Source organism: Budorcas taxicolor, chromosome 7 (genome assembly GCF_023091745.1).
Source record: "Budorcas taxicolor isolate Tak-1 chromosome 7, Takin1.1, whole genome shotgun sequence".
NCBI classification, from domain to species: Eukaryota; Metazoa; Chordata; class Mammalia; order Artiodactyla; family Bovidae; genus Budorcas; species Budorcas taxicolor.
This window is the reverse complement of record NC_068916.1, coordinates 29,142,383-29,167,376: the sequence shown is the minus strand read 5'-3', so window position 1 is coordinate 29,167,376 and position 24,994 is coordinate 29,142,383. Positions and strand designations below refer to the sequence as shown.

Sequence of the window (24,994 nt, the reverse complement as noted above, 5' to 3'; positions counted from 1 at the left end):
AAAGTGAAAGTGTTAATGGCTCAGTTGTGTCCCAGTCTTTGCGACCCCATGGACTGTAACCTGCTAGGCTCCTCTGTCCATTGAATTCTCCAGGCAAGAATACTGGAGTGGATTGCCATTTCCTTCTCCAGGGGATTCCCAACCCAGCAATCAAACCTGGGTCTCCTGCATTGCAGGCAGATTCTTTACCATCTGAGCTACCAGGGAAGATATATGGTAGCAAAATACCAATGATCCAATACCAGAATAAAGGATTATAAAGTATATAAAGAAAAAAGTCTATCACCGGTGTAGAAACAATTAGATGGACAGCAAAATTCTTGACAACAGTAATGAATGTTAAAAGACAGCAAAAGAATGTCATCCAAATGCTAAGGGATATAAACATGAACCTAAAACAAAATGTCCAGCAAATCATCCTTTCAGAATGAGGATAAAATTAACAAGTCATCCTTTAAGAATGAGAATAAAACTTAGATATGTTTAAATAAACAAATGGGCCTCCCTGGTGGCTCAGTTGGTAAAGAATCTGCCTGTAATGCAGGAGACCCAGGTTCGATTCCTGGGCTGGGAAGATCCCCTGGAGAAGGAAATGGCAACCCACTCCAGTATTCTTGCTTGGAGAATCCCATAGAAAGAGGAGCTGGCGACTAGAGTCCATAGGATCACACAGAGTCAATCGAACCAAACTGAAGCTACTTAGCAGGAGCAAATAAACAAATACTAACAGAGCTTACTCAGCACACTTTTACTTATAGGAGATTTGTTTCCACATTTCCTGAAATAAAGAAACTGTTCAATACAGAATATCTAAGATGTGAAAAGAAAATGGGGAAAAAAAGGAGAAACTGAAATACATGGATGTAAATGTAAGAAAACTGTATGAAATTATAATGATGCTCATGTCTAAAATAATAAACAAAAATAGAAGAGAATCTGGAGGTAGGTTATCAGGATATCAAATATTTTTAAGTTCTTGCATTGTTTGGAAAAGCATTTAGGTAAGAATGCCTTTGCACCTTGTTAAGATAAATATAGTAGGATTTTAAGTGTCACCCTAAAAAAATAAACATAGTCTATATCTCCCCAACAAGTGGAAGGAAAAATAGAATAAGAAAACAAAACAAATAAACAATTTGAAGAAAGAGCAACACAAAAGTCAAGATATAGAAAAACTACAAAGTAAAATGATAGAAATAAAAATAAATGTCAATGAATTGAATTTTTCAGCTAGGAATACAGATAATAGATTACACACTATTCACTAAACAAAAATGAGGATACGGTGAGGTTGGAAGTAAAAGGATGAAAGGTGATAAAGCTGAAAGTAAAAGGAGAAAAAATATACAAAGTCAATATGAATCAAAGAAGGCAGAAGTATAGTAATTCAGAAAAGAATGGACTTAAGAAATACATATTTTTGAAACAAAGTACGTCACTATGATAAAAGATTCACCTCAATAGAAACATGAAAAATTTAAAAATTACCTATACTAATAAAGACTCAAAATATATAAAATAACAAAATGTAAGACTACAGACAAAATTAGCAAATCCACCACTATAAAGAAACATTTGAACATGCATATTACAGTTATTGATAGCTCAAACTGACAAAACTCTGATAAATATACAAAATTAAAAATTACATACTTGACTTAAAGAATATAAACAGGACATGTACCCAACAATTAGAGATCTCCCAACTTACACAGGGCATATTTATCAAAAATGTTAAAATAAGCATCAACAAATCTCCAATTTTAACCATTATAGTGAGAAAGAAATGAATAAGTTAGACTTTCTTCTACTCAAACAAAAAAGTCTTTGAAAATAACTCATAGGTCAAAAAACTATAGTAGAAATTCATGAATACATAAAAGTAAATGATAATTTATGGGAGGCAAGCACAAGAAGAAAAACAAAGGCATAAACTTGAAACTTGGAGGAGGATTTGCCGCATACATAATCCCAAAATGGATTGGTGTCTGAAGTGTATAAAGTGCTGCTAGTAAGTAAGACAAGTAGCCAAAGGCGGGGGGGGGGGGGGGGGGGGGGGGTGGGGGGTGGGGATGGGGGACAAAAAAAAACACAGGCAAAGATACGAACAGGCGTTTCAGAGAAGAGGAGAAAGAATTGCAAATAAACGTATGAAAAGTTCAACCTCATTCTCAGGAAAACCCTGAAACACGGCACACCATTTTGCCTCCATCACACGAGTGAAGAAGAGATCTGATAACACTAAATGCTGGCAAGAACATTGAGAAAGAACCCGTCACTCAACTAATGAAAGTATGAATTGTAACTACTACGCAATAAAGTTTTTTGCATCATTCTGTAAAGTGAAACTTGCAATTTACAGTGCCAGCCAGATGCCAGACAACCCCTTGCATGTGTGCACTTGGTGAGATGGACAAAATCATTCAGAACAGAGGGACTGTAGCAAAAAGAGAGTAGGAAATCAAATTCATGTGAAAGATATGAATCAACTGTTATTTTATCCAAGTAGAGAAATTACACTTTTGAAAATGAGTTAACTACAACTCTGTACAAGAACATGGTGTTTAGAAATATTACTCTAAGTGAAAAAAAGAGTACATCAAGTACAAGAAAAAGTATATTAAGTTCAAATAAATTCAAAGCTAAATCTATATTATGATAAAAGCATATGTGCAAGCACATCTTTGATAAAATGACATAAGGTCAGCCTTCCCTATCTGCAGGTCGTGCCTCTCTGGATTCCACTAGCCAAGGAATCTTGCCTATGTTACCATCAGCAACTGGTTGAATCTGTGGCAGTGGAACTAGGGGTACCCATGCCAGGGCTCATATAGGACCTGAGCTTCCATGAACGTTTATAAGCATGAAAGGTCCTGAAACCAATCCCTGGCAAATTCAACAGAAGACAGTATTTTAAAGGGGAGGGTGGGGAGTTGGGGATGAAAGGGTCATAACTGCTAATGCGTAACATGTTTCTTTTGGGGGTGATGAAAATGTTCTAATACAGACTGTGGTGATAGTTGCACTACTGTGAATATCTTAAAAAATTTAAATTGTACCTGTTAAATGGGTGAAGGGTACAGTATATGAATTATATCTCAGTAAGATCATGGCATCCAGTCCCATCACTTCATGGCAAATAGATGGGGAAACAGTGGAAATAGGGGCTGACTTTATTTTTCTGGGCTCCAAAATCACTGCAGATGGTGATTGCAGCCATGAAATTAAAAGATGCTTACTCCTTGAAAGGAAAGTTATGACCAACCTAGACAGCATATTAAAAAGCAGAGACATTACTTTGTCAACAAAGGTCCATCTAGTCAAGGCTATGGCCTTTCCAGTGGTCATCTATGGATGTGAGAGTTGGACTATAAAGAAAGCTGAGCGCAGAAGAATTGACGCTTTCGAACTGTGGTGTTGGAGAAGACTCTTGAGAGTCCCTTGGACTGCAAGGAGATCCAACCAATCCATCCTAAAGGAGATCAGTCCTGGGTGCTCTTTGGAAGGACTGATGTTGAAGCTGAAACTCCAATACTTTGGCCATCCAATGCAAAGAGCTGACACATTGGAAAAGACCCTGATGCTGGGAAAGATTGAGGGCAGGAGAAGAAGCAGACAACAGAGGATGAGATGGTTGGATGGCATCACTGACTCAGTGGACATGGGTTTCAGTGGACTCCGGGAGTTGGTGATGGACAGCGAGGCCTGGTGTGCTGTGGTTCATGGGGTTGCAAAGAGTCGGACATGACTGAGTGACTGAACTGAACTGAACTGAACTGAAACGCGTTTAAAGAAAAAAGCAAAGGAATGAATAACACAAAAAGTCAAGAGAGTGGTTACCTTTGCTAACAGTCTGAGGGAAAACCAGGTAATTTCACAGATGTTTCTTATTTCACAGATGTTGCTTATAGTTTTATTCAAACTTCTAAGTGTAATAGATGTGTGTATTTTTCATATGTGTCACATATTACGTAAATAAAAATGCTATGAATAAAGCAAACAAGCTTTCAGGAATTCACATGAGAAAAGCTATAAACATAGCAGTGACCCACACCAGAATCCTGATTTCTGCAATAATTAAACTTGTACGAACAAATTGCAATAAACTGTAAACACGAAAAGCCTATGGTTTACAAGTTTTCCCCTTTTAATGAAAAAGTCTAAACACACAACAAACCACAGGACATTCATATCACTGCTTTGCACTTGGAAGCATTTTAAATTGAAGCTGATTTATATAAAACCTCTTTATATGAATGTTTCCAAGTTTCATTAGACTTGAAAAAATAAGTACAAGCCTATAACTTTTATTTAAGATGTTTGCAGGTGGCCTTTGAGGCATGGAAAAGAGGACTATGCTAATCTGGTTAAGGCTCAGCTATACATTCTAGAATGTTTGCTTTTCTCTTTTCACAAAAGAAACTTCTCTCATTTCACAGGAAAAATAAAATTGCGATAGGATTATTATATCTAAATTGCTTTAGACCAAAATTGGTTTTAAATTATGTCACTCTTGGTGTTTTTGATTTGTACTTCCAGAAACAATAAGATGTCTTTCTAAAGGATGTCATATGAGGATCCCACTGGCCTCAATCACATCCATTTAGAAGAACAATTGTACCTGTGGTATAGTTCTTCCAGATAGATAGATAGATGATAGAAAGAAAGACAAGTATAGATGACAGATATAGTGATAGATGGATGCCCTGGTTATATAAACAAAATCGCACATTTTCCATCTCTGGGAGCAGGAGAAAATACCTATGTAGTCAACACCTCCCCACCTCCAGCAATAGTAATGGTAAAGGAATGAAGTTCCTGAGACAAAGCACCAGGCTCCGTCACTCATTGTCACTGCTATTCTATATCTGAGGGCTTAAGCATATATGATCCGTCTTCTAAAGTCAGTCATTAATGATGTTGCACATCTATATAATTAAAACACAAAAGCCATTTCAAATATAATTTACAAGCATGGTTCCACCCAATATCTACCAGAACCCTATGAGATATAAAGGGAAGATTTGGTTATTTCCATTTCACAGGCAACACTAAGTCACAGAGACTTGAACTAAGTCTCAGGGATTTAACAAAACCTAGAGAGCTGGTTTTTCCTGTGGTCATGTATGGATGTGAGAGTTGGACTGTGAAGAAAGCTGAGTGCTGAAGAATTGATGCTTTTGAACTGTGGTGTTGGAGAATACTCTTGAGAGTCCCTTGGACTGCAAGGAGATCCAACCAGTCCATTCTGAAGGAGATCAGCCCTGGGATTTCTTTGGAAGGAATGATGCTGAAGCTGAAACTCCAGTACTTTGGCCACCTCATGTGAAGAGCTGACTCATTGGAAAAGACTCTGATGCTGGGAGGGATTGGGGGCAGGAGGAGAAAGGGACGACAGAGGATGAGATGGCTGGATGGCATCACCGACTCGATGGCTGTGAGTCTGGGTGAACTCCGGGAGTTGGTGATGGACAGGGAGGCCTGGCGTGCTGCGATTCATGGGGTCACAAAGAGTCGGACACGACTGAGCGGCTGAACTGAACTGAGAGAGCTGGATGATTTTATTAAATCTCCCTGAGCCTTGATTTTCTCATCTAAAAACGGGGTATAAGAATCATACTTATCTCATGGGGTTATTATGCAAATTGAACTTTAATATATGTGACCCCATGTACCACGGCCTGCCAGGCTCCTCTGTCCATGGAGATTCTCCAGGCAAGAATACTGGAGTGTGTTGTCATGCCCTCCTCCAGGGGATCTTCCCAAACTAAGGATCAAACCCAAGTCTCCCACATTACATGTGGATTCTTTACTGTCTGAGCAGCCAGGGAAGCCCAAGAATACCGGAGTGGGTAGCCTACCCCTTCTCCAGGGGAACTTCCCAACCCAGGAATCAAACTGGGGTCTCCTGCATTGCAGGCAGATTCTTTACCAGCTGAGCTATCAGGGAAGCCCATATGTAAATAATGCTGCCATACAATATGTTAGCTATTATCTTTGTTATGCAGGTTCTAGAATCGATGCTATTTTTATAACACCTTGCTAACAGTTACAGATTACCCGGTTCCTGTTTCAAGCTGTCAAAAATGTGACCCAGACCTAGTTCTGAATAAAAGAATGTTAGAGCTGGGAGACCTCGTAGAGTTCTATACGGCCCAACCTTAACATATTTAGAGTCCCAAGACCTAGAAAGACCCAAGAACACATGGCTGGTTTGCTGCAGAACTGGGTCTAGCAACTAAGTCTCCTAATTCCTAATTTTCAATCTCTCCACACCAACTAACAGATTTGGCTCAATGTCTCTAGAATCCTTTCCTTACTGCTGAGATTTGGTCTAATCATTATTTGATCTTAAAACTTTTACTCTCCCCAAATGTATCCATCCATAGAACCATTGAGTTTCCCCTGATCTAGCCACCTGGCCTTCAGGCAATCTAAACACTTAGGCTCCTGCTGTGCTTAGCAGTCTGCACACCTAAACAGCTGTCTGCCTTCACCTGTGTAAATTTCTCCAGTGCATTCATTTTTTTGAATACGAGGATGCTCAGGCAGAAATTTTTCACAGAAGTGGCTTTTTCCATCCTTGCTAAAATTTTACCTTGCAGATCTAGAAATAAACATAGGCTTTGTCAAATACTGTCTTCGAAAGACTTGACTACCACATTCACGTGTTTTTTTGTTAAAATGCCCAGCCACATATTCTGAAGTGAATTCATGTTAATAAATTTCATGAAGTCATTTGAGCACCTGCAGAAGATTCTAAGCCCCCAACCTTTACCTCTTTCATTTATCAAGATGTCTTAAGTTCCATCCAAAATGATTTAGACCTTTCTCAGGAGCAGTTCTGTCTTCCAGAGCTCCTTATTAAAGTACAAATGTCCTTCAGAAAGCGACCACCTCGAGACAGCAATTTAGCATGATAAGCTGTCAGCTGGGCTCAAGTCCATGGTCTGTGGGAAATTGATTCAAGCTACAGGGCATCAGTGGGGGCAGGGGATGGGAGGACAAGGGAAGACAGATGGGCTGGGGGTGTCCCTGGAAATAGAAAAAGAGGGGCACAAATTCACTTATAGGAGAGTCACTAAGGACATCGTGGGGGAGAAAAGAGATCAAGCCAAAACATTCTGTTCCTACTTTAAATATTTTGGTGGAGTAGGTGATACCAAGGAGTTAGATTTGCCTAAGAGGCCTCAGAGGGCTTCCCTGATAGCTCAGTTGGTAAAGAATCCACCTGCAATGCAGCAGACCCCGGTTCAATTCCTGCGTTGGGAACATCCACCGGAGAAGGGACAGGCTACCGACTCCAGTATTCTTGGGCTTCTCTTGTGGGTCAGCTGGTAAAGAATCCACCTGCAATGCAGGAGACCTGGGTTCAATCCCTGGGTTGGGAAGACCCCCTGGGGAAGAGAAAGGCTATTCATTCCAGTATTCTGGCCTGGAGAATTCCATGGACTGTATAGTCCATGCGGTCATAAAGAGTCGGACACGACTGAGCGACTTTCACTTTCACTTTCAAAGGGGCAGCAGACAAGACAATTTTTTGGCAAGGGACCCAGAAACTCAGAGTCACAGGTCACCAGTTCAGCTGGGCTCCAGTACCATGATTTTGAAGCTCTCATTTTAAAAACTGTTAAAGCAGAACAAATTCTTTATTGTCCTCTGTTAATATCCACAGTATTTCTAGAATAATAAACATCACCGACTCGATGGACTTGAGTTTGAGTAAACTCCGGGAGATGGTGAAGGACAGGGAATCTTGGAGTTTTGCAATCCATGGGGTCGCAGAGAGCCAGACACGACTGAGTCACTCACTGAACAACAAGCACCTCTATGAGCTGAGAGAGGGAACCATATGGATGAGAACAATTCCCCACTTATTCTGGATACATGTCTAGACTCCCTAAGCCACTTAATGTGTATCCTGAGATTCAAGCAGAGAGGTATTTGAAAGTTTATCTTTCCTCATTACAAAAGTGATAACATTTTCATCATGGAAAATGAAGAAGTTGAAACTGATAATAAAATGTCATTTCTCGTCCATCAAACAGGAAAAAACCGAAAAGCCCAATCATACCAAACATTGGTCAGGACACACAGAGATAGACACTCTTACATACTGCTTGTTGCAGTCACTTTGACAAAACTTAGTAAAGCTAAAGATGTATATACTTGTAATCCAGAAACTCTACCGCTAGCTATTCACCCTATAGAAATTCTCACACTTTTGCACCACAAAACACGTACAAAGATGTTTGTAGTAGTATTTTTGCAACAGAAAAATAATGAAAACAATCATCTCTCTGTTTCTCAGTAGGAAAAGAGATAACTTGAGGACTACTATAAAGTAGTCAAAATAAAGAACTAAAAACAAAACAAAACAAAAAATTTAAGGAACTATAAATATCAACATGGATAAATATAAAAAAAAACTTGTCAAATATTTTTTAAAAGTAAGTTATAAAAGGATATGCACAGTATGATACCATCTAGTTATAATCTTAACACAAAGTGGAAATTGGCTAGGATACATACACATGTGGTAAAAATACAAGACATACATAAGAATGCTACATAGCCTACTAAATGGATTAGCTTAGGATGCTAGTAAGAAGAAATCTAAAATAATAATGACAAATAAATGACAATTTCATTTCTTTGTCAAACTAAAGTTCAGGTAAACTACTCAGGGTTGAAATGGCAGCTCTGCAAACATGACAACCAGTGTTTTTCTGTGTTATAGTTCCATATTCCTTAACACATAGATGCTGCCTGGTGGCCCAAAATGACAGTCCAACTGGCGCAAAAAAGGAAGGGAGGGAGATCAACTTCCCCCCCCCCTTCCTTTAAGGAATCTCCCAGGAAGTTGTGTATATGACTTCTGCTTTAATTCCACTGGCCAGAATTTAGTCATTTAGTAATACTTGGAAAATGTAATATCTGTGGGTGGTGTTAGCGGCAAAGAACCTCCCTGCCAATAAAGGTAGATGTAAGAGATGCAAGTTCGATCCCTGGGTCAGGAACATCCCCTGGAGAAGGAAATGACAACCCACTTCAGTATTTTTGCCTGGAGAATCCCATGGACAGAGGAGTCTGGCGGGCTACAGTCCACAGTGTCGCAAACGTCAGACACGACTGAAGGAACCTAGCATGCATTCCAAGCAAAAAGGTATCCAACAAAAAATTCTGATCTACTTCTGCAAAGGAAGGTGGGGGAAGAGGTAAGCATGGGACAGAAGCTGCTGTCTGTAATGCAGAATTTCTCGTACATTGTAAAGAGAGATTTGAAGCAAATATGACACTCTAACATCTGCTTCATCTTTGTGATAGGTGCATAAGTGCCAGTTCCATGATTTTCTTAACTTCTCTGATTCTCTGAAATTTTCATACTTCAGATGTTTTAAGCAAAGCATAAAAGATAAACAAAAGTTGGCTTTAGTCCCCCCAAATGTATACATGTCCACATATATTAAGTGAAAGTCACTCAGTCATGTCTTACTCTCTGCAACCCCACAGACTATACAGTCCATGGAATTCTCCAGGACAGAATACTGGAGTGGGTAGTCTTTCCCTTCTCCATAGGATCTTCCCAATCCAGGGATCAAACCCAGGTCTCCTGCATTGCAGGCAAATTCTTTACCAGCTGAATCACAAAGGAAGCCCAAGAATACTGGAGTGGGTAGCCTATCCCTTCTCCAGGGGATCTAATATACATTAAAATACCCACATTAACATTTTGGTGGCTGAGACTTCAGTCTTTCTCCTATACATATTTTTACCAAATCCTGTCTTTTAATTTTTATATAGTTTGTAAAGTGCTTTTTAATTTATGGTGTCATAAGCATTTCCCACGTCTTTTAGAATTCTTTTAAGATGTAACATTTAACAACTAACCCTATAATCATAAGGATGTAATATAATTCAATTAACTTCTGTTGTTAAACATTTTAGATGAATTTTATACTTATGGATTTTAAATGTACATGTTTTATCCCAGTTACTTTGTCTCTAGATGTTATTCATTTGCAGGTAAAAACAATCACTGGGTACAATTCTCCTCCATCTCTAGTTATAATTCTCGGCAGAAGTGATTTTCCTTTTCTGAAGAGTTTTTGTTTCTTAGTGTTCCCATCCAAGTGGCATCTATCTCAAAGTCTTTGGACCAATCTTCTGAGACTCAGCTGAAATCCCCTAAGATTCAGAAGTTCTTCCTGCATGTTTGCCTGCCTCTCACAGAACTTCTTTGATTTGTGTGAGTCTTAGTTCACTGGGAGCCCGTAGGCACGAGGGAGGGCCTTTGGCCCCTATGGATGCTTAGAGCCTGCTGTGGTCTGCACTCCCATCTCTGCCAGGCCTGAGCTTCTGTAATGGACTAATCTGATCCCATGATACCGCTCCTGCAGGTGAGAGCAGTCTTGAAAACGCTATTTTGGTACTCTTGGTGAACAGTCCGGGTGCTCATTTTCCTTTAATGCAAAATTCAGTTCTATGAGAAGAATAACTTATCACTCTTTCTCTCTTATCCACTCTCCCATGCATTTTTAGTAACATTCCATTTAAACAATGCACAAAAGATACCTTCCATAGCCCCTCTCATGTGTCACATTTTGTGATGCCAGCATCCAAACAGACTTTATAACTTTACCTAGATCTTATCACCATGAACGAGAATTTACTGATGCATTTTCTATCTGATTTCCAAAAATATCATTACTGCAAATTCTGAAAAGAATCTATTCAAACAAAATCTGTCCAAGTATCCCCAAATTGATAAATTCGCTCATTCAAGCCTCCTGTGGCTGGTGATCAGAAGGCCTCTTTGGCCAGTCTTTCTCCGTAGGTCCAGCCGTTCAGGCACTTAGAGGGCTCCCTTGCCTGGGGTCCTTCTGTGTTGTTTGGAGCATCAGGCACATAGAGGAGCCCCCCTGGCTGGGGTCCTACTCTGTAGATTGGCATGTCAGGCACTTAAAGGGGCACCCTGGGTGGGGTCCTACTCTGTAGTTCAGTGCATCAGGCATTTGATGGGCCAGCCTCTCTATTGTTCAGCTGCTGATGCTGCCCTGAGGGGAGAGAGAGGCTATGGTGATGGCTCCACCGGCTATGTGTGACTCAGCAGTATTGCCTTGCTTCCATGGCTGCCTGGCTTTCCTCTACAGGCATTTCCCACCACAGTCTCCTCCCTCATATCCCCTTGATTCGTCTCTCTGCAGTCAACAGCAGCCCTCACCCTGGGATTGCTCCATAATCCCGAAACTCCAGCTCCCAGCCATTGCACCTTCCAGGGGACCTGCGTCCCTATCCAAGGTATGTATGGCTACAGCAAGCACTTTCTGATTTTCATTCCATTTAGGCTGCCACAGATCAGCTGTTTCACTCTCAGCCTTAAATATTTCTCCTCTGACTCGACAGTTGCCCCAGTGTGGGGATCAGACCCCAGCTTCAGTTCCCCCACCTGCCGAGGGCAGGTCCAGTCCTACTGACACTCCTGTTTCCCCCTCTAGCTCCTTCATCCTACCGAGTTTTGCATGGTTCTGTATATTCTTTTCCTCTGGTCAGGCACTCCTGTCTGCTCTCAGCTGGTGCGGAGCATGCACTTCTGTGTCTGAAGGCGTATCCCTGATCTATCCGTGGAGAGAGAGGTACTCCACGTCTGCCTACTCCTCTGCCATCTTGTTCTCTCCTCTGATGTTGTTTAGTCACAAAGTTGTAACTGACTCTTCTCTTTTGTGACCCCGTGGACCATAGTCTGCCAGGCTCCCCTGTCCATGAGATTTCCCAGGCAAGAATACTGGGCTGGGTTGCCATTTCCTTTTCCAGGGCATCTTCCTGACCCAGGATTGAACCTATGTCTCCTGCACTGGCAGGTGGATTCTTTACCACTGAGCCACCAGGGAAGGCCCTTTTCCCTGATACTCATATTATTAATCAGGTCCATGAAGAAAAACACATGGACTCCCAGGTTCCACAGTAATAACTGCATGGGAACCAGCATTCCTCTCAAGAGCCCAGCTTCTCCATCTAGTTCTTTCCCCAGACATTCACAACTAGCACTCCATTCCCCTCGTTACCTCTGCTCTTTAGGATTCTAACTACACATCCCTCCAATCCCATCCTCAAGGGCTCGTCTTCCAGGAAGACTCCTCTGAGTCCTCTGGCCTCCAGATCTTTGTTTTATTATTACCCACCTCCAGCAAGCACGAGAGTGACATCTACAAGAACAGTATAGATCACGCTAGGATTAGGCTTGGCAGATTTGTTTTCAAAAATGGACTGTAAAGAAACCAATGATCAAGATTCAATAAATATTTGTTGAATAAAAGAAAGAATAAATCAATTAGTATGCTTCCAGATTCTCCTTAACAGAGTGCTGAGCACACAGATTTCAGTAAACTGTCAACTGATTTCCTTTTGTGGTACAAAATTATGACTATATCAATAGATTTTCTTAAAAATAAGTGTCACTGTTCTAATATTTAGCTAGATTACTTTTACTTAATATATATTTAGTTAAATATTTAACTACCCTTTTTCATAGATGGTAGTCAGATTCACCCAATTTTGAAGATAACAGATGTAAAACTTCTTTTAAAAAAAGAATCTGTAGGCCAAGGTTCTCAGGAGACTCACTTAGGACAGGATGCACACCACTGGAGCCCAGTTCATCAGGGGAAGACACAGTGACCCTCAAAGTGTCATCTGGCATCCTTTCCCTAGGTGCCAGACACAGCACATTACAAGGTACCCAGAAGTTAAGACATTTCCCAAGTTGCATCCATAGGAAGGTCTACAATCAGACGTTCTCTTCCTTGCCTTGTGGGATGATTTGTGTCCCTTCAAAACTCATATGATGAATTTCCAGCCCCCAGCATCTTAGAGATGACAATATCTGGAAACAAGGTCTTTAAAGAGACAATTAAGCTAAAATGAGGTCACTAGAGTGGATCCTAATCTGACATGACAGGTGTTCTTCTCAGAAGAGGAGGTTAACACAGATGTGCACACAGAGGGGGAGACCATGTGAAGACGGGGAGAAAACGGCAATCCATTGATGCAAGCCAAGGAGTGTGTGTGCTGTGCGTACTCAGCTGTGCCCAACTCTTGTGCAACCCCATGGACTGTAGCCTGCTAGGCTTCTCTCTCCAAGGAATTTTCTAGGCAAGAATACTGGAATGGATTGCCATCTCCTACTCCAGGGAATCTTCCTGACCCCCAAGGATCAAACCCATGTCTCTTGCACCTCTGGCATTGACAGGCAGATTCTTTAGCACCATACCACCTGGGAAACCCAAGGAAAGAGGCTCAGAAAGAAAACCAACCCTGCCAACACCTGGATCTTAGACTTCTTGCTTCTAGAACTGCAAGAACATAAGTTTCTGTTGTTTAAGCCACCCAGCCTGTGGTACTTAATTATAGCAGTTCTAGAAAGTTAATACATCTCCCAAGAAAACTCTTCATATGAATGTCATGCATTCTGCCTCATTATCAATATTATAATTATGAGCTGCTGGAGACTCGCTGACCAGGTTTTAAAATGGTATAGCAGTGACCTTGAAATTGACATACCTACTCAAATCTGCTTAATTGGCTCCTTCTTGTAGAGAGCATCACTGAACAGCAACTCTCTCCTCTCCCTCACCCCTTATTCTCTATCACATCACGTTACTATTCACACCATTTATAGCCTAAGTTCTATCCCAGAATTTCTCACTGTTGCCTATCTTCCTAACAAGACTGTAAGCTCCACAAGGGCAGGGAACCCTCTCTGTGTTCCCCATACCTGGCACAGCATCTGCCACTGAGGAACAAATATTTGGTGATTGAGTCTGCTTTTTATTTTCTGCCTCCTCAGTGGGTACAAGTTCCATTTTCGACACATAGATTCAAAAATGGCTGTTTTTTCCTTTTTGTTTTCAATTTACTCAGCTCTGGAATACCTGGCTGAGAGACCTGGATAAGACTTTTGAGAAGGATGCTAAAGAGAAAGCTGGTGCCTTGCTCAGTGTGCACCAGCCTGCCTGGCAGCAGCAGTTCACCACATTTTAAATGATGGAGGTTTGGCGAGGGAGATGAGCGGGATGGTAGACCCATTAGAAGAATGATACAGCATTCAGAGGAAGGTTAAAAATGAAGTATGTGTTATAAATAATAAAACATGTCCAACTGTGCATATTAAGTTGTAATTCGATCTCTGGCTTCTTCTGACATTGATAACACACTCAAAGCCTCCCCCTCATGGCTTCTGATGCCACGAGTGATGAACCCCTCTCACTGGAATTTCTACCTTGTTATTCTGTACAAGCTGTTCTGTATTCTGCATGTGTGAAAAACAGGCGATGAGAGCCACATGGAATGAACTGGACAAGCCCAGATTTTGCTTAAATTGTGTTTAGCCAGTTATGAAGAGATGAAAGTATACTTATAAATGGAACATGAAAGGGCAATTGGAGCAGGAATAACTTCTGGGTTCTGGGTGACACCTAGACGTTCAGTCAAGTGTAGAAAAGAAGGGAAGAGCTCAAGATGTCAGAAGCCAAGCATCCAGGTCACAGAGCTGCAGTTTTCCCCATTCAGTGCTTGTAATGGGGAAGGACAAATCTGGCTCCATATTTGATCTGTCTGTTTTACTTTAATCTTTCCATTCTATTGCTTTTGCTTTCAGTTAAGAATGTTGTCTATAGCATGAAGTATATAGGATAGGCCATTCTCAAGGCCGTGACCATTAAGAGTATGACACCATTCCATTTGTAAGTTGCAAAACAGAGAATAACATGTCTTGTTGGAGGTTTACAGGAATATCACAACCTGACCTATGTGGACAACTGTAAAAACAAAGGATTCCTGCACCAAGAAATTTGCAAAAACCAACCACACTCCTCTCTCATGTTGCCTTTAAAAAAACCTTGCTGAAACCCTCTGGGATTTCATGGCACAAGCTACCCATCTCCTTGCATGTCCCTGCAATAAACCTTCCTCTGCTCCAAACTCCAGTGTTTCAGTTTGTTCAGCCTCACTGTGTGCAGACACAAGAACTTGCATTTGGTAACATACTAACTTGGTGCCCCACTTATTCTGAAAGAGGAAGTGCCTCCCCCCAGGAGCCAGAGTTTAGGGAGTGCCACTCAGGTGTCTGGGCAAGCAAGAAGGGGCTGCTCTGAGTTCCACCCGACAGCTTTCAAAACTTCCTTTTAAAACAGCCCTCATGGCAGAAATATCCCTGAATGATTCTCTCCATCTGATCAAGAGCATTCACTTCAATTCTCTTTTGAAAACTAGCCTTGGCTATTTGTTCCTCTGTCATCAGGCCTTCAGGTCCAGCTAAAGCCCAGGCCTGGGATCTGACTTGGCCAGGGGCATCTTCACTGCCCTGGAGAATAAAAAAGGGCCCTCCTTCCACCTGTTCACCAGACTCCAAGATGCCTCCCAAGCCCCCTCTGGTTCCCACATAGCTGATTTATTCCCTTGGGAGCCTTAGGACATCTGCTGAAGCAACTAAACGTATTGGTCGATTCTACCCCAAAGCACTTCGCTAAATCAGAGGAACAAAATCTCAGCTGCCTAAATATAGCAATGGAGTATTTCTTCCTCCTCTCAACACTCCCATCCGCCCCTCACCGGTCACTTTCACTTTAGAATGTGTTTCATTGAAATCAAGATGAAGGATAGTCAAGAACAGGGTCAGGAATTAAAACAGGAAAGGAAGAGTGAGAGAAGAGAAGGAAGGAGGCAAACAAACACAATCCAGGACGAAAACCCTGGACAGGTCAGTACACACGTTTCCCATCGCTTAGGCCAGCTGGGACCACCGCTCACCCCACAGTGTCTCCTGACACACAGGCAGATGGTTGTGTAGAAGTGTCACACAGTCAAAGGCAGCCCAGACTGGACATCCTGAAAGCTCAAGGTCAGTCTGTATCCCTCATGCCTCAAAGACAGGAAAATCAGACTTTCATCTTGGAGTTTTCTACTTTTCAAATGACTCTCATTAAAAAAAAGCAAGGGGATGGGGCTGGAAGTGCACACACAAAAGCTTAACAAGAGTTTATCTTCTGAGTAACGGGGCAGCAGTAGGAAGGGAGGGACTTGGACCTTATACATTTTTATAAAAAGTGTTAGGGTAATAAGTAGTTTTCTTCTTCCTTTTGTGCTTTCTATATTTTCCTTAAGAAAGCATTTCTTTCTATAATATTTAAATAAAACATTCTTCTAAAGAAGAGGAAAGATGTTTTCACAGGCATGATCACAATCTTAACAACCCAGTGAGGTGAGCACAGTAGATGTGGCTCAGGAATCAGGGTCATTCAGATTTGGGTTATGATCCCTCTTTTCACATCAATCCACTGTAGATTGTAAGCAAGAAGTTTAACCTGTATGATGATAATAAAACCCAGTATGTCAAACTCCTAGGAGAATTATAGCGTATATACTATATTAACCCTTATGAAAATGAAGAAGTATGAGTAATTGTGGGGCCCTAAATGGGAAACCTTGAAAAAAGAAGGGCTAGCTGTGCAGTTTAGAGCTAAGATGGCGTCTGGCGAAAGAGATGAGGGCGCGGCCTAAGTTGTTAAAACTTTTGATTGGTTCTCTTGATTCCCCTAAACGTGGACAGCGTGTGCTCACCATAGACTCTTGTTACAATGAAGCGCATGACGACTTGACCTTTAACGTGATTGGTGCAACTATGGCGTGATCACCATAGACTCTTGTTACAATGAAGCGCATGACAACTTGACCTTTAACGTGATTGGTGCAACTATGGCATATTACAATTTGACCTTTAACGTGATTGGTCCAACCCTCGCAAACCACCCCCCCTTGCTTGCCTATATAAATCAAGAGTTGGCGGCAATAAAGTGGAACTGCTTAGCTAGAACTGCTGTTGCTTGTGATTGTCTCTCGCTCGCGCAGGGGCTGGGTTGGCGGACAGCAGGCTCACCTCTCCTCGGGACCCCTCGGCTTTGCTGAGGGAAGTTTCACTGCTTCTCTCTTTCTGCGGAGCGCCCTCTGCAAGTAATTAGTCAGTAATTAGAAGTTATCAATATTATTGTTATTTTAAGTTGAGAGAAATCCTGAACAATATAGCAACACAGATAACAGCTGACTAAACCAAAACCAGACTCGTGTTCATTGTGTGGCCGCCGTTTTGCAAGGAGTAAAACAGGACTCCCTATACTGTCAACCCTCGAGAGTTTCAGATTGGAACAAGGCATCCAGAGCATGCTCTAGAATCCTCAGAGAGAAACCTCTGTGAGATCTCTACAAAGGTAGACATGGTCTGCCCAGCCCCAAATACTTACCCATTCAAAGACCTTTTGGAAAAAATAATGCTGTTTAAAAATACTTGGAAGAAATAATACCTGTTTCTGATGGGCACGGGCCTCCCTGGTGGCTCAGGTGGTAAAGAATCTGCCTGCCAATGCAGGAGACCCAGGTCCAATCCCTTGGTCAGGAAGATCCCCTGTAGAAGGGAATGGCAACCCACACCAGTATTTTTGCCTGGAGAACTCCATGGACAGAAAAGCCTGGCGGGCTATAGTCCTTGGGGTCACAAAGTATGAGCAACCACCAGGACGGCAGAGTCAGAGGCAAAGATTTGAAGGAAAAAACATTTATGTAGATGTCAGTCCCAACACTGACTCCCCATAGAAGATTTTTAAAAATATTTGTTTGGTTACTCATAAAAAGAAGCAACAAAAAAGAGCTTGCATATTCTCAAGCCCGCTCTCTAATGTGACATCAAAGCAAATCCAAAATGTACTAGTATTTCACTGCACTTCAGGGAACCCTTCATTGTTTTTATTTTAGAGAGTGTAAAAGTGAAAGTCACTCAGCTGTATCTGACTCTTCGTAACCCCACGTACAGTCCGTAAAATTCTCCAGGCCAGAATACTGGAGTGGGTAGCCATTCCCTTCTCCAGGGGATCTTCCCAACCCAGAGATCGAACTCAGGTCTCCTGCACTGCTGACAGATTCTTTACCAGCTGAGCCACCAATTTTCTTGAACATCCATTACACCACTTAGATTGAGTGCTAAGTTTTCCGCATTCCAGGTTTTCTAGGTTTTTCTGTTCCAGTCTGGAATAGTTCTCAAAGAGGGGTCACACTGAGAGTGCCAGAAACAGACAGCAGAGGCAGTGTACGAAGTAAGACCTGGCTCTCTCCCTGCAACGAGTGGTGACCTCGGTCTTGGCGTGTTGCTATCCAGCGTACAGAGCACATTCTTGTGCATTATTCCACACCATCCTCTCAACAGTCCAATAAAAAGCTAACATTATTAGCCCCATTTTTCAGCTAAAGAAACTGGAGGCTCAGCAAATTGAAGTGATTTTTCTCAAGGCCATCAGACAAGTAAGGAAAGATATAACTTGAACCCCATATCTGGCACCTCTCCCACTTCACCTCAAATGTTGTTTGTGCCTCTAATTCCCAAACAGAAAAGAGGTTTCCATTTCACCTCTCTAATCTCCTGGCACCGTGGTCGTCGCCCCCCCTTACACTCTCCCCTCCCAAACTGCAAAAGCTCAGGTAACAAGCCACAGCAGAATGCCCCGACGCTTGCTGGAGTTGTGACAATGCTGACAAAGTTCTTGGCAAGCCCTTCTCTATTCATGATCAATGGGACCGTAGCCAGGACAAGCCTTGCTGGCCCTGAGCTGATTTCGGCCATGAACGTGCACACGTAGTGTACATGTTCGTTTGTATGCTGAGCACAGAGGACAAAATAATTCTGCACCGTGTCCGTTTTTGTGCTGTTAAGGCGTATGGTTGCTTTGCAAGCAAAACAGTAGATCTTTTATTTGCCAGTGACATTCCACAAAGTGCTTATAATTCAGCGTTAGCTTATCAGCCATCCAATCTCCCACTCTAGGGAATGTGTCAACCATCAAAAGGAGTGGAGGAGGTGCGCTGCATCTTAATGGCTTTTATTTCATCAGACTTACTTTCTTAAGGGCATTTAATCAATGAGGACAAGTACTAGGCAGAGTTTTAAATAAATGTGTCACTTTAGGTTAATCCACAGCACAGTTGAATGTATTTGTTTATGCAACTCCCAAATATGTCTCTCTGTTGCTCAGCAGAATTGATAATCTGTAAATCAAAACACGCTATAAGTACTTTTAAACTATCCCCTCAAGGAACAACTCTATTTGACCTGCCAGAATGGGAGATGTCCAGAAGTTTCAGGTACAAGGGTGCTGAATGTCAGAGCTACTCAGAATGCTTGAGTGAAACGCCAGTTCCATTTTCAACAAAGCTTTCTATTCATTCTTGCTTCCTTTCTTTCATTAACCAGGTGAATAATGTGATTTTAAAAAATGTATTGGGGATGACAAAGAGGCTGGTAAAAGATGGTAATTGGGGAAGCAAAAAGGACTGCAGGAATTTTAATTTATTCTTGGGGCTATTATTAAATGCAGGAGTGAATAAAAATTAAAAGTAGACTAGAATGATACTCATGGGACTTGCATCATTTTGCATTGATTATACCAAAATACTGGCTTCTGTTTATTCTCTCTGCTTTTTGCATCTTTAATGTGGCCCAGACAAACAGAGAGGAGTTGTAATTGCATAAACTGAGGTCCCACGCCAAAGAAAAATTGCTTTTGCCATCCGTTATCAGCTATCTCAACTGTCAAAATATGATTGTCACATCGGCTGGAAGTGTATTAGCCAGGCTGTGATGTGAATGCAGTTTTGTTATTTTAGATTGATTTTCTTAATGCTGGCCATAAGCGTGCCCATGTGCAGGCTTGCCAATCTTTTCAGTCCTTTTAACAAAGCTTGAACTGTGTTGACATTTGTCCCCAGGCAGCAGTGTCCATTCAGAGTAGGACCTCTGCTGAGGCTTTTGTTGGAAACAAATAATCTCTTTCTTCTTCCTTTCCTCTTTTTTTTCTTTCCTTTTCTTTAAACAAAGAATGTTTACCAAATAAGATCAAGACTGTATGATCCTTTTGACACTGCAGCTAACGAAAGTTATTAATATTCCAAGGGTTTGCTAGCAAGAATCTATTTAATGGTTTCAGGAATCATTCGAATCCCAGGTGCAGCCTTAACTACAGTTTTTTATAGATAGCAAAGGATATCCAGAGGTATGTGTGTGACATTGCAGAGGACATTGGAGGTTGATAAAAACTCACTGTATTATATATCTCTTTCTCTATTTCTTTACTGATGGCCAAGGAGAAGATGGCATTCTTGAAACTGGGAAGAGTCATTAAACTGCTTGTGAATGACTATCAGAAGAAAAGATGATGTTCTTCATTTCATCTTAACTGAAAATCATGACATTTAAATAAGGACATGTAATCTCTCTGCAGGCCTAGTCAGGGCTCTGCGGGTTTTCCAAATGTTGCTTCTGCTGCCATAAGGTGCCAGGACCTTGGAGTTTCAAAGACATCCGGGGAGAAAAACCCAGCCCTAAGTGCACCTATAAACATCCATAATAGCCAATTTACAACAGAGTCAAGTCAGAATGGATATTCATGTGCCAGCTTGTAGGACAATTCAGCCCTCAGTCCTGAGACAAATTAAATTCATCCTTGTGCATCCTAGTGGTAACGTACAATTAGCTTTCAGAAATGGTCATATATTTTCTCATCCTATAGGAGCCTTTGGAAATTTCAAGGGTAACCTCTCCAGTCCCCTTAATGGTAATCTTAAGTGTATTTCTGCAAAGTTACATAAATCAAACCATTTGGTAAACTGTGTTGTAACCTTTTTAAACATATCTCCCTGTTAGCTTTAACATCATTATATCCCATTGTGATGAAAATGGACCCTCTGTATCCAGCGATAATGAAAATAGCTCCTTTATGCAGTTTCTGCATGCAATTATCCAGGCTTTTCTCAGACTCCAGAGAAATCTAAGCTAATTGCATTGGGACTTTCCTACATTTCCATAAATTCTTTGTTAATTTTTCATGAGAAACTGTTATTGCAGTTGCCCTTAAAGTTGCCATTGTATTCAATCACAGAAAGAAGTCATTACGGAAACAGGGCGATTTGCCGGTGTTCACCAGACGTGGACTCCTTTTGATCCCTCTATTCTCAGGTAAGGTGGAGTTTTTTCTTCTCAATCTCTCTTTTTTTCTGGATACAAGCTTTTCTTCATCTGACTTTACTCAAAGCTCATCTTAAAGCTGGTCTCTGTGGTACACGACCTTGTCGTGATAGGGTATGAGTTGTGTTTGCTTTATCTGACAGTTGGCTCTGGAATTGCCTTTATACCTACTCATCGACCCCAAAGACAAAGAGCTCTGTTTTAAGTGATAGCAGAGGAACTGAAGAAACCAAGTTTCCCAGGGAATGCTGTGAAACTTCCTCAGCTGTTACCTTTGATTTATTGATTGTTTTGAGCTCAAGAGCCACAATTTTTGTAGCTTCCAGTAAGCGCTACCAAAAAACATGTCCAACACACAGAAGAAATTTTCAGAGATATTTTAGCCCGATTTTCTCCTGTGAGCTCCCCTGGGTCCCAGAGGATACTCTCTGGCACCACTAACAGAAGACAATATTCCCTCTCTTGTTGTTAGGCAGGCCTGGATTCTCTGTAATCTGCCCAACCAGGTGCTCAAAACACCTGCAAAATAAGAGCACTAAATGTAAAGACAGAGACAGCAAAACAGAAAGAAAAGTTTAGTTTGGGTTCTTTTATCCAGAGTTCAGTTCAGTCCAGTTGCTCAGTCGTGTCCGACTCTTTGTGATCCCATGAATCGCAGCACGCCAGGCCTCCCTGTCCATCACCAACTCCCGAAGTTTACCCAAACTCATGTCCATTGAGTCGGTGATGCCAATCCAACCATCTTATCCTCTGTCGTCCCCTTCTCCTCCTGCCCTCAATCTTTCCCAGCATCAGGGTCTTTTCAAATGAGTCAGCTCTCCGCATCAGGTGGCCAAAGTATTGACTGGAGTTTCAGCTTCAACATCAGTCCTTCCAATGAAAACCCAGGACTGATCTCCTTTAGGATGGATTGGTTGGATCTCCTTGCAGTCCAAGGAACTCTCAAGAGTCTTCTCCAACACTACAGTTAGCAATTAGAAAACCTAAAAAAGTAGCTCTTTTATTAATAATTTCAGAATACATGCAAGAACTGTGTTTGACAATTTTGCTTTCAATTTTTATTGTAAATCACATGGGAGATAAGTAACAATTCATCAATCTATGCTCAAGATTTGTGCAGGTTATGGAATGTGGGCTCTACTTTGATTAAAATGACCTCAAAAAGAGTCATTCTTCCAACCTATAGTTCAAGGTAGGCTGAAAGTGGTATGGAGTACCTTTAGAGCTTACTAAGAGGTTGCATGTATCTTTGTTAATTAGTTTTGTCCACATGTATCTTCAGAAATGGGACTGCTGGATCATATGGCAACTCTATTTTTAGTTTTTTAAGGAACTGCCATATGGTATTCCATAGTGGCTGTGCCAACTTACATTCCCAACAGTGTGGGAGGGTTCCCTTTTCTCCACACCCTCTCCAGCATTTGTTATTTGTAGACTTTTTAATGATGGTCATTCTGACTGGTGTGAGGTGGTACCTCACTGTAGTTTTGAGTAGCGTTTCTCAGTTAGTGATGTTGAGCATCTTTTCATGTGCTCGCTGGTCATCTGTGTGTCTCCTTTGGAGAAATGTCTCTTTAGGTGTTCTGCCCATTTATGGGTTGGGTTGTCTGTTTTTTAGTTGTTGAGTTGTATAATGCTCTAACCTTGACATTACTTTGGGTCTTGGTCTTTATGAGGAAGTTACTTTTAGCCTACTTTGAACTCAGCTTCGAATAACTGACTTCTAAGAAAAGCTCCTACATTCCCTGCAGTTTCTAAAACTGTTCTTAAACATAATGAAAAAAAACTTGGCTATATTTAGGGCAAACCACCCAGTGGCTGGAATATACAATTTATGTAGGCACACTAGTGGTGAGTGTAGCCCTGGCCTCCCATGTGCAGCCTCAGAGCTGACCTCCCAAAGCATAACATGAACTAACTCTCCTGGACAGGGGCTCTTAGCTGCAATCATTCCAGCAGCTCATGTGGGAAAACAGCCCATTTGTGAACACATATATCAACATGTGACCAAGTGGACATTCCCCAAGGACCAAAACCAAAACTGGGAGTGGTTCAGATGGTCTCTCTCATGGCAAACAGAATAAACAAACTTTTATGCAAGTGACAATTAAACCCATTGCCTTCCAGAGTCATAAAAGCAAAATTCTTGCAGCCTGATGTCTCCCAGGAGTCCCCCCAAGGGGTGGCTATTCATCAGAGAGGGCAGTTAAGTATGCATAAATTAAATGGGAACAAAGAGTAGTGGTATTTGGAATATTCTTAGTCTGTTTTCAGGGTATCTGAACCTTTAACTTGGTATTGAGAAGTCAACTAGGTCTCTCTGGTGAAGCCTACCAGGCCACTGGGGGCACTGAAGATGCTGTAGCATTTCATAGCTGCCAAAGCACAGAGCTATCTTCAACCACACCCCTCTCAACTCATAATTTGTGATTCAGTCCTATTGCATCTTCCAACATATGGGCATGAAAGTATTCCTTCCAGTAGTCTTATAAACTTGTTTTCCAGAAATTATTGTCCTTGACAGTGTAAAAGTTCCTCAGCGATACCACTTAACAATAAAAGTATAATGTCATTTGAAGATATTATTACAAATGAGCAAGGTCAGGCTCTGAAGCCACCATTATTTTCACATTTGAAAACTCAAAGTTGGGTGAGTTTAGAAGTACTCTAATTCAGATATGAGGGAAACCAATTATTAAACAGGAAGATGTTTTCCTTAACAAGGAAGTTTATATGGAATAGTTACTTGCACCTCAGCATTCCCTTGTGTAATCCTCCTCAAAATATAATTTAAGAAGGAAGCATAATTCGCCTTTTAAAAAAATTTATTTAATTGAAGGATAATTGCTTTATGGAATTTTGCTGTTTTTTTGTCAAAGAACAATATGAATCAGCTATAATCAGTATACATATGTCCCCTCCCTTTTGAACCTCCCTCCCATCTCCCTGCCCATCCCACCCTCTAGGTTGTTACAGAGCCCTGGTTTGAGTTCCCTGAGTCATACAGCAAATTCCCATTGGCTGTCTATTTTACATATGGCATTGTAAATTTCCATGTTACTCTCCCCATACATCTCACCCTCTCTCTCCTCCCCTCCCCCTGCATCCCTAAGTCTGTTTCTCTGTTGCTGTCCTGGAGGTAAATTCTTCAGCACCATCTTTCTAGATTCTGTATAATTCCTCTTTTTCTTTCAGCAAGGACACAGAGATGCAGGTCTACGTGAATACCCTGATCGGTGAGACCATCAGCCTTGAGACTGAGCCCAGTGATTCCATCAAGAATGTCAAAACCAAAATCCAAAATAAGGAGGGCATCCCTCCTGACCAGAAGCATCTGATTTTCGTGGGCAAACCATAGGAAAATGCAGAACTCTTGGACAACAACATCCATACAGAGTCCACTCTGCCCCTGACACTTCACCTACAGACAGCATCATGGACCCTTCCCATCACCACCTCACCCAGAAATAAAACTATGACAAGACGATCAAGGGCTATGCTCACCCACAACCCCGTGCTGCCCCCACCTCTTCCTCCTTCTCCTGCAGGGTAGCCCTTCCTTGAAAAAAATGAGGAAGAGGAAGGGGTGGGGAGGAGGAGGGGGTGGCTGAGGAGGAAGGGAGAAGGGAAGGGGAGGGTAATGGGGAGGAAGGGGAGGGGGCAGAAAGGACAGCAGCAGCAAAATACCCATTATACAGGTAATGAAACTGAAACTCAGGCAGGTCAAAGAAATCACCCAAGACACCACAGTAAATACAGTCAGGATCCCAGTCTGCCTACCTCCAAAATGCCTTTTACCCTACTAGGCCACATTCAAGATCAGCTCCTCCACACCCTTGACCTATAGCCTTGACGCATGCTGGAAGAATTGTCCACGTGGCTCTTTGGACTTCCACAATGTTCTCTGTGAGCGTCTTCCGTGGTACCTCTAAC

At 41.7% G+C, this 24,994-nt stretch overlaps 1 non-coding gene across 1 annotated transcript; it reads left to right on the top strand.

The window, feature by feature from the left end:
- The first annotated feature begins 502 nt into the window (after nucleotides 1-502).
- Nucleotides 503-574, top strand: TRNAY-GUA (transfer RNA tyrosine (anticodon GUA)). The gene has a single exon. It is a non-coding gene; the product is annotated as a tRNA-Tyr (tRNA).
- Nucleotides 575-24,994: the final 24,420 nt, after the last annotated feature.